The 8,516-nt window shown below is 52.4% G+C and overlaps 1 long non-coding RNA gene across 1 annotated transcript; it reads left to right on the top strand.

Annotated features, from left to right (window-relative positions):
* Positions 1 to 1,077: 1,077 nt before the first annotated feature.
* LOC307196028 lies at positions 1,078 to 7,747 on the top strand. Its single transcript, XR_013831027.1, has 3 exons — positions 1,078 to 1,548; positions 2,599 to 2,720; positions 7,391 to 7,747. It is a non-coding gene; the product is annotated as an uncharacterized lncRNA (long non-coding RNA).
* Positions 7,748 to 8,516: the final 769 nt, after the last annotated feature.

Below are 8,516 nucleotides of genomic sequence, written 5' to 3'. Positions count from 1 at the left end.
CTTTCTCCCAGCCCTCGTCAGTGCTTCTCTGTATTTCTCTTATCTTTTGATGATGCCACAGAGACCCAGAATTCTAAAATAAATTCCTCATCCTCCTGCAACCTCCAAATGTCTGAAGAAGATCTAAACCCGGCATTATGAATTTTCTCAATTCATAATTTATGTTGCGGAATCCCAAGAGCTTACACAGTAAGCGCGACGCAGAGCGGAAGAAAAATCCCCGATGCATTTTAATTTTTTTTTCTGGCGGCAGCAGCTGCATGATTTCAAAAGGAGGCAGCAATTCCATTTCCATTCGGGCTCCATTTCTGAGCAGAGATTAAAAAGGTAAAAATCTCAAGCTGGATCAAACGGAAGCTCTGATTCTATGTGGGCCACAGGTGCTGCCCGCAGCTGTGTGCTTTGGAGAGAAAAAAAACTCTCAGTGGAAAGAGAACATTCCAGAACCTTCTAGATTTGTACGCCTCCTCCTCTGAGAGGCTTCCCTCCCTCCTGGGGGTCTGGGCACAGACTTCTGGCAGGCATCACCCTGTGGTACTGCCCCAGGCATCCGCTGGCCCCTGGCCCCTCCGGACTGGGGCTCTGAAGGATGTGCTCTCCTTGGGCCTGGACGGTCCAGGTGCTCAGTGAACAGGTTTTGACTGGATGAAGGACCAGGGCTCCGGTGGCCTAGGGGAGTCTGCCGGGTCCTTCGTTTTCTAAACACAGAGAGGTAGGCTCTTCCCTTCCCTTTGGACGCTGTGCGGCCGGCACACATGGCCGCTCAGAAAACGTTTGTCGAATGAATTGATTTTATAGCATGTGTTTATGAAATTAACAATACTTCTGTGTTTCTCCAGCACGTATTCTGGGTCAGCCGCCACTTCACATTTTACCTGCAGGCCTGAGGTCCTGCGGACCTCACAAGCAGTCTGTGAGCCGAGACGCGTTATTTTTCTTTTAGACGTGACAAGGCAAGAGAGGTTCAGGGTCACAGGTCTGGAAGGTGAGGGCGGCGCGCGGCACACGCAAGACCGTCAGCCCGTGTTCCTGATCTTACAGGCCCGCAGTGAATCAATGCGACTCCACGTTCCCACCCATCACCTTCTGGGCTTCCTTCCTGGGCTTGTTTCTTGCAGCCCCGCGTACTCCGCGCTCTCGATGCCCGCGGCTCAGGCCGGGACGAAAGCGGCGGGAGGGGAGCCGCGCGGCCGGCGTCGCCCAGCAGGTGGCGCTGCGGACTGGCGTGGGGGCAGCGCCGCGGCCCGGGAGGCCGGGAGGCTGGCGGGGAACAGGAAGTAGGGCTCCTAAGTGCGTTTGAATCCCTTTCTGGGGGAGCGAAATCAAGCCATTGTTTTCGTGAACAAAACATTTTGTTTTGGACTAAGACTAAACAAAGTTTGACTTGGACCCGGGAGGACACTGGTGCAGAGTGCTGGCCTGGATTGCACCCTCGAGCGTCACCTTTCCTCGGGACCGTAGCCTCAGCCCTCAAGTTAAGTAAGGGCTGCAGCCTTGCCTGGAAGCCGTAAAGCGCTGTTCCAGCCCGAGATGATCCTGTTAACCGAGGTGAGGGAAATGTGTCACTTGATCCTCGGCCTGTTTCCCCCTGTTTTGGCTGGTTCTCTGTGACAGAACTTCTCAGAGTTCTGCATGAAGTGACAGTGGCCATTGGTCAGTGTGGACAGTGACAGCAGTAGCTGAAACAAAATCTTGCTTCCTGCCTTACCTGGTCTAATTCTCGCACAGAGGGAGGGCAAAATCAGGAAGCAGCATCTCAAATCTGGCATTTGGAAAGAGAGGCGACACCCCCATCTTATAAGTAATATATATTTTTTAAATAAGTAAATGTATTTATTTATTTTTGGCTGCGTTGAGTCTTCGTTGCCGTGTGCGGGCTTTCTCTAGTTGCGGCGAGCAGGGGCTACTCTTCGTTGCGGTGCGTGGGCTTCTCATTGCGGTGGCTTCTCTTGTTGCGGAGCATGGGCTCTAGGCGCGGGCTTCAGTAGTTGCGGCACATGGGCTCAGTAGTTGTGGCTCACGGGCTCCAGAGCGCGGGCTCAGTAGTTGTGGCGGAAGGGCTTAGCTACTCCACGGCACGTGGGATCTTCCCGGACCAGGGCTTGAACCCGTGTTCCCTGCATTGGCCGGCGGATTCTTAGCTCTGTGCCACCAGGGAAGCCCTTGTAAGTAATATGGACACTTGTAAGCATGACTTTTCCTCATGAAGGGAACAGAACAGGGTGTCCCTCTCTGGTCCTGTTTACCTCAGAGGTGAGACTGACTGGAGAGACCCACAGTGGGCAGAGGGGACCTCAGGGGCTGGCTCTGCTCTCTAGCCTGCACACTTGGGGGCTGAGAACAGAAACCCACAAGCAGGTGTTAACGGGCTGAATTATGTCCCCCGCCACCACCCTGCCAAATTCATGGGTTGAAGTCCTAACCCCCAGCACATCAGAATGTGACCTTATCAGGAAGTAGCATCATTGCAGATGTAATTAGTTAAGATGAGGTCATCCTGGAGGAGGCGAGCCCCTAATTCAGTATGACTGGTGTCCTTATAAAGAGGGACACTCAGAAGCAGCCAACCCTGCCAACACTTTGATCTTGGATTTTTAGCTCCAGAAGCGCAAGGCCATCAACCTCTGTTGTTTCAGTCCCTCAGTCCGCGGTGCTTTGTTACGGCGGCCCCAGGAACTAACACCCCGGAGAGCTGTCTGCTGGATGTGTCCACCCTGGAGGTAAGGAGACCCTCCTCACTGCTGGCCTCACCTTGCTCTCGGGGCTGGAAGAGAAAGGCCTGTCTCTTTAAAAAACTTTCAATCTAGGACCGTAGCACCCGGATGAGAAGTTAGCCTAGACTCAGGAGGAGTCCCCAGATTCCTGAACCCGAACCTTCTGTGTGTGGGGATGGAGAAATCGGCTTCTTTTACTATAGAAGCAACTTCTGAGGCCCTAAAACCCAAACCCTCACCTTAGAGGTAAAGGATGCTCAGGGCACCCTCAATCCACACCCCTCCTCCTCTCTCTACCCCTCACCCGCACCTCAGCACCACCTGGGGCCAAGCCCGGGTTCCCCTTCCCTCCAGGCCTTTATATCACCACATCCAGCACAGTCAACCACACTGAATTCAACAGGCCACTCTGAAGAGGACCAGCGGCTCTGCCCCGGGGAGTGGAGACCCTGGCTGGAGGGTCAGCTTTCTGTCCCACAAACCGGAATCCCCTCCAGGGGGACTGGGGCAGGCGCTGTGGACCCTCTGGGGTGGGGGTGACGCGGCCACTCTCACCAGTGTTTGGGTCATCCTGTATCCCAGGGACTCAAATTAGAGCCTGAAAGAAGGACACATTTACCCAGCCCAGCTGAAGACACACCTCCATCTGCTGCCTTCAGGGAGGTAAAGTTACATCTTTTTTGGTACCCAAATACCTTAGCTCTTCCTCGCACCAAGAACTCATTAAACCATTAAACTCATTGATATATCTGTTTGACAAATTAAAATTACTTTGGTCACTAATGGAATGGAAGTGGGCAGCTAGCCCTCTTTTTCTGAGGGTCTCTCTCCTAGCGAGCAGATATCAGCTAAGGCTCCTGCAGTTCACTTACAGATGGTCACACTCCTTTAAGGCTGTCTCGTCCTACAGCTGCAGCTGTGGGCACTGTCTTGACATCAGGCCTGCAGCGTCCTTGTCTAGAATAGAACTGGGGCTTTGGGGCTCTGAGATTTTAAACAAATTATTTTTAGGCTTTTAAAAAATTAAGATATAGTTCACATGACATAAAATCTACCTTTTAAAAGTGTCCAACTCAGTGTTTTCTGGTTTTGTTTTTTTAATATTCACAAGGTTGTACAGCTCTCACCACTGTCTAATTCCAGCACATTTTCTCAGTATTGTGCCTTTTTATTCCCACTTGTGTTCTATGGGGATTAAAAAAAGAAAGAAACGGCTTACTCTATGTAACAAGGAAGGGACGTGTGTCTTGCGCGGAAGCCCTTGGTGTAGCAGGCAGGGCCAGGGAAACCCACCTGGAACTAACTAGCCCTCCAGGCCCTGATGCTCCACGCACAGAGAGAGGATAGCATCTCTCTGAGGCTCTGTTTCCCCATCTTTAAAAATTAGTAAAGGTTAATAATGATATGTCCCCCTTACAACAAGGAAACCCTGCCTCTCTTAAACAATAGAACACTGAAGCTGCCTGGGTTTGGTGCTGAGAAGGAGTATCTTCTGGAAGCAGCCTGGTTAAGGCCCTGGCTCTGCCCCTTGCTTCTGTTCTTACTGTCACCGCTCTCCCACCCCCTCTCCTATTCCATTAGCTGTGCCACGAGCACGCTGCCCCCTCCCCCATGCTGGGTACAACCCCCTCTCCAGGACTGACATTCTCATAAAGACTTACTAGATATCCAAGGAGCGCAGCAGAGAGGAGAACAGAGCGTATATTATTTATTTGTGCCCTGCTTAGCTCCCCAAAGTGTGTAAAGATAATTCAATATGACAAGATTTTTAAAACGTGGGTAATCAGAGAGAAATAAAACGAGAAGAGGAAAAAAAAGGTGAAGCCAGGGTGAGGTTGGGAAAGAAAGCACAGATGAAGATTTAAGGAATGCTTGGAAGTGTCTTACAAATATAGACTCGTTTAGCCCTCATGACAACCTGGTGAGGCAGGTACTATTATTATCCCTATCTTACAGGCACGGAAGCCCAGGCACAGGGAGGTTACGTAACTTGCGCAAGGACTCCCAGCTACCGGGTATCGGACCTGGGGTTTGAACCGGCAGCCTGGTGGGCAAGTTCGTGCAGCCCCTGCTGCTTCCTGATGTCACAGGCGTGCACAGGTGTGGGCAGAGCTGCCCGAGCTGGAGCAGGACAAACAAGGAATATCTTTGAAGTCTTGCATTTTGTCTCAGAAATCATGTGCATTCTGCGTTTTATTTCATCCTATTTCTATATCTGTGCAAAGGGATGTTTAGAATTAGACTTTTATTCTGTCTGAGTTTCACCTGAGACCCTGAAGGATGCTGACCGAAGGCAAGAGGTCAGTGGACCGTCTTTGCCGGGGGCCCAGACCTGCTCTACCGGCACGGGCGTCATCACCTCTAGGGGTTTGGAAGGGTAGAGACTGTACAGGGGCTTCTCTGGAGAGCTAAGGGGACCACTTGGATAGACTGGCATGGATCTCAGGAACAGAGGGACCCAGGGATGACATCTGAGACCCTCTAGAAACTTCTCGAGGTGAGAGGCACGTTAGCAAAGACGGTGGTTAGCGTTGGGAGCTGGTGCTCATTCATTCACGTGGTCATTCTACAGATGTTTATGGAGGTCCCAGCGTGCGCACACAGGTTCTGGGTGCCAGGGAGGCAGCTGAGAACCAACAGGTTGCCCTGCCCACCTTGTGTTCCAGGAATGGGGTTGTGAGAAGCAAGGGGCTGAGGGGTTCTGACTGGACAGCTGGGAGGCTGCTGGGCTGTGGCCTCGATCCCTCCCCTACACAGGCCCTAGAGATGATGATCCAGCAGCACCGCTGATGGCAGCCCACGCTGTGCCAGGCACTTTGCGTATTGTACCACTACAATACGGTGCCGTATACAGCGGGTGCCGAGGTCCACACGGAGGCTCTTTTGCCCAGAACTGGCCATTCTCCCACCACCTGGATGTGCTTCTCTCGAGCTCCCAAAGTGGAGAAGGGAGGAATGGAATCTCCTTGGGATCCAAGTCTGCTGGGATCTGACACACATGCCAAGCCTCCAGGCAAGACAGCTCCATTTGGAAACCTCTCAGGTTTCCTACAGGAGGCTGATCTGGGTGGAGCCCCCCAACCAAGGAAGCAGACTCCAGGCAATTTGCTTTAATCATTTGTAGGTTTTTATCTTGTGAACAGTTCCCAGGAGTTTAAGCAAATGCTAATTCCATCAAGATTGTTCTCTTAATGATTATGTTGGTTTGTATTAGAAAACAGCTTAATTGGCAGTAAATTTATCACAGTTGGAACACTGCAAGATTGTAGGTGATCTCTCCACTGGGTACATTTCCCTCAAAGCAGGGTCTCCTGACCCGACCCAGATGGAGAATATACACTTATTTCCAGGAGGAGATCTATGACTGTCCAAGGACACAGAGGTGACACATTGGGAAGCAAAGCCCTCGCCACAACCGACTGTCCGTCTTCTCTGTACCTGAAAGTGCTGCTTCTCAGAAACCAGCACCTGTACTTGGAGAACCTTCTAGTTTCTGGCCTTGCTTCTGGACAGGCCTGTGTGGAAGTTCTTCTTGGCAGGATGGCCCTTGTCCACCTGGAAGTCACACAGGGTCACTAAAGGTCCCTAAAGCAGAATATGACCTCAGTCAGCTGCAGGTCTGACCATACGGCGTTTTCCAGGACACAAAGGAGAGAGGACAAAGGTGCTGAGTTTTAAGAAGGAAACAGAAAATGCAAAATTTCTTTTAGGTTATTGTTATTTGTAAAAGTCTGATTTTTGAAAACATTGGGTGAGTAACCACAGTATTCTTCAGACTCCAGTCCTAATAAACTCTAAAATGTCAGTAGTCAGTCATCAGCTATTTATTGAGCACCTACTACGTGCTGGGCACATACTTGGTGCTGGAGACAGTAGGCAAGGACAAAGCCAGAGTCCTCGTCCCAGGGGTTTACATTTTACAGACACAGAACAAACAAATACAGTGATCTTAGGTACAGATATATGTGGGAAAGGTTATCAGATGAGGCCATGTGGCAGAGGGTGACCAGGAGGACAGTCCAGCTGCTCAGAAAGGGCCTCTCCTTGGAGCAGATGCTGAGCAGAGGCCTGAACAACCAGGAGGCAGCGGGCGAGTGTCTTGGGGAGTGACAGCAGGCCCAGCCGAAGGAGCAGCACAGCTAAGACCCTGAGATGGGGATGGCGTTGGCAGGTTCGAGGCCTAAAACTAGGTCAGTGGGCTTGGCGCATGGTGAGTGAGCAGGGGGCTGTAGGTATAGAATGAGTGAGGGCAGCAAGCCAGGGCAGAACATGGATTTCATCCTGGCTGAGAAGCCTCTGGAGGGTTGTAAGCAACGAAGTGACATGGTCTTGTGTGCTGCCTTCTGAATGGGGTTGCAGGCGGGTGAGCGCAGAGGCAGTGAGCGGCTCAGGGTGCTGGAGGGGTAGAGATGAGAGGCACGGTGACTTGAGTGAGTCAGGAAGCAGAGACCACAGCAGTAATTTGCACGGGGGAAATGTCATAAAAAGAATGATCAGCTAGCAAAAGGGGGTGTTATCGGCTGGATCGTATCTCCCCCCAGAAGATGTGTTGAAGCCGAAATCTATGGTACTTGTGAGTCTGACCTTATTTGGAAATAGGGTCTTTGCAGATGTAATCAAGTTAAGATGAGGTCATTAGGATGGACCCTAATCCAATATGGCTCGTGTCCTTATAGGAAGAGGGAAATTTGGACGGAGATGCGCAGGAGAACGCCATCTGACGACAGAGGCCGCGACTGGAGTGATGCAGCTGTAAGGCAAGGGATGCGCAGGATGGCTGGCGACACCAGAAGCCGAGACAGGTGTGGCGCGGCTGCTCCCGTAGAGCCTCCAGGAGGGGTGAGCCCTGGTGGACACCTTGCTTTTGGACTTCTAGTCTCCAGAACGGTGAGAGAATACATTTCTGTTGTTTAAAGCCACCAGTTGTTTATGGCAGCCCTAGGACACTAATCCACGTGGTTCACCACTAAAAGGGCAAAAGAGTCCTCGAGGACACGCACACACAGGAATAGCAGGTGCGGGGAGCCGCTGCCCCCGCGGGGGCCGACGGGAAGTAGACAAGGAAGGGACTGTGGACTTGGAGTCCCCAGGATGGGACTCAGACCTTTAGGAGAGGGCGTGACCCCTGCAGGAACAAAAAACCTGCCAGAATGGGGGCCAGAGCGGTCTCCAGGGCCAAGCTGTTGGGCTGGGAGAGCAGGCTGGAGCTCGTCCTCGAAAGTGAAAGCGGCTTGCTGGGTGGTGGTGAGGTTTGCCGGAGAAGGAATGCCTCCACGACTGCAGCACCCCAGTCCTCCTGGCGGCCTGGGAGCCGGGAGAGAAGCCCTTTCCCCTGCGTGGCCTTGCAGTGTCCCTCCAGCGCCCTCTAGGGACAGAGCCTAACCTTGCACCAGCTGGCCAGGGGAAATGTTTCCAGGGTCCAGCTCCCGTATCCCCAAGGCGGGCAAACAGGGTGAATTTGGAGCTGAGAGATAATAAAGTGACAACTGACACAGTTAGGGACCAGAAGCATGGTGGGCTGTGTGAGGGGTAAGAGTGTGTCTCCCGCACAGCTTTTCAAAGTTCTGTGATGTTGCAAGGCTGCATTGAAAAAGTATTGTGAGGGCTTCCCTGGTGGCGCAGTGGTTGAGAGTCTGCCTGCCGATGCAGGGGACACGGGTTCGTGCCCCGGTCCGGGAGGATCCCACATGCCGCGGAGCGGCTGGGCCCGTGAGCCATGGCAGCTGGGCCTGCGCGTCTGGAGCCTGTGCTCCACAACGGGAGAGGCCACAGCGATGAGAGGCCCGCGTACCACAAAAAAAA

The sequence above is a fragment of the Stenella coeruleoalba genome (genome assembly GCF_951394435.1).
Source record: "Stenella coeruleoalba genome assembly, chromosome: 13".
Lineage (NCBI taxonomy): Eukaryota > Metazoa > Chordata > Mammalia > Artiodactyla > Delphinidae > Stenella > Stenella coeruleoalba.
This window is presented reverse-complemented; position numbering and strand designations above follow the sequence as displayed.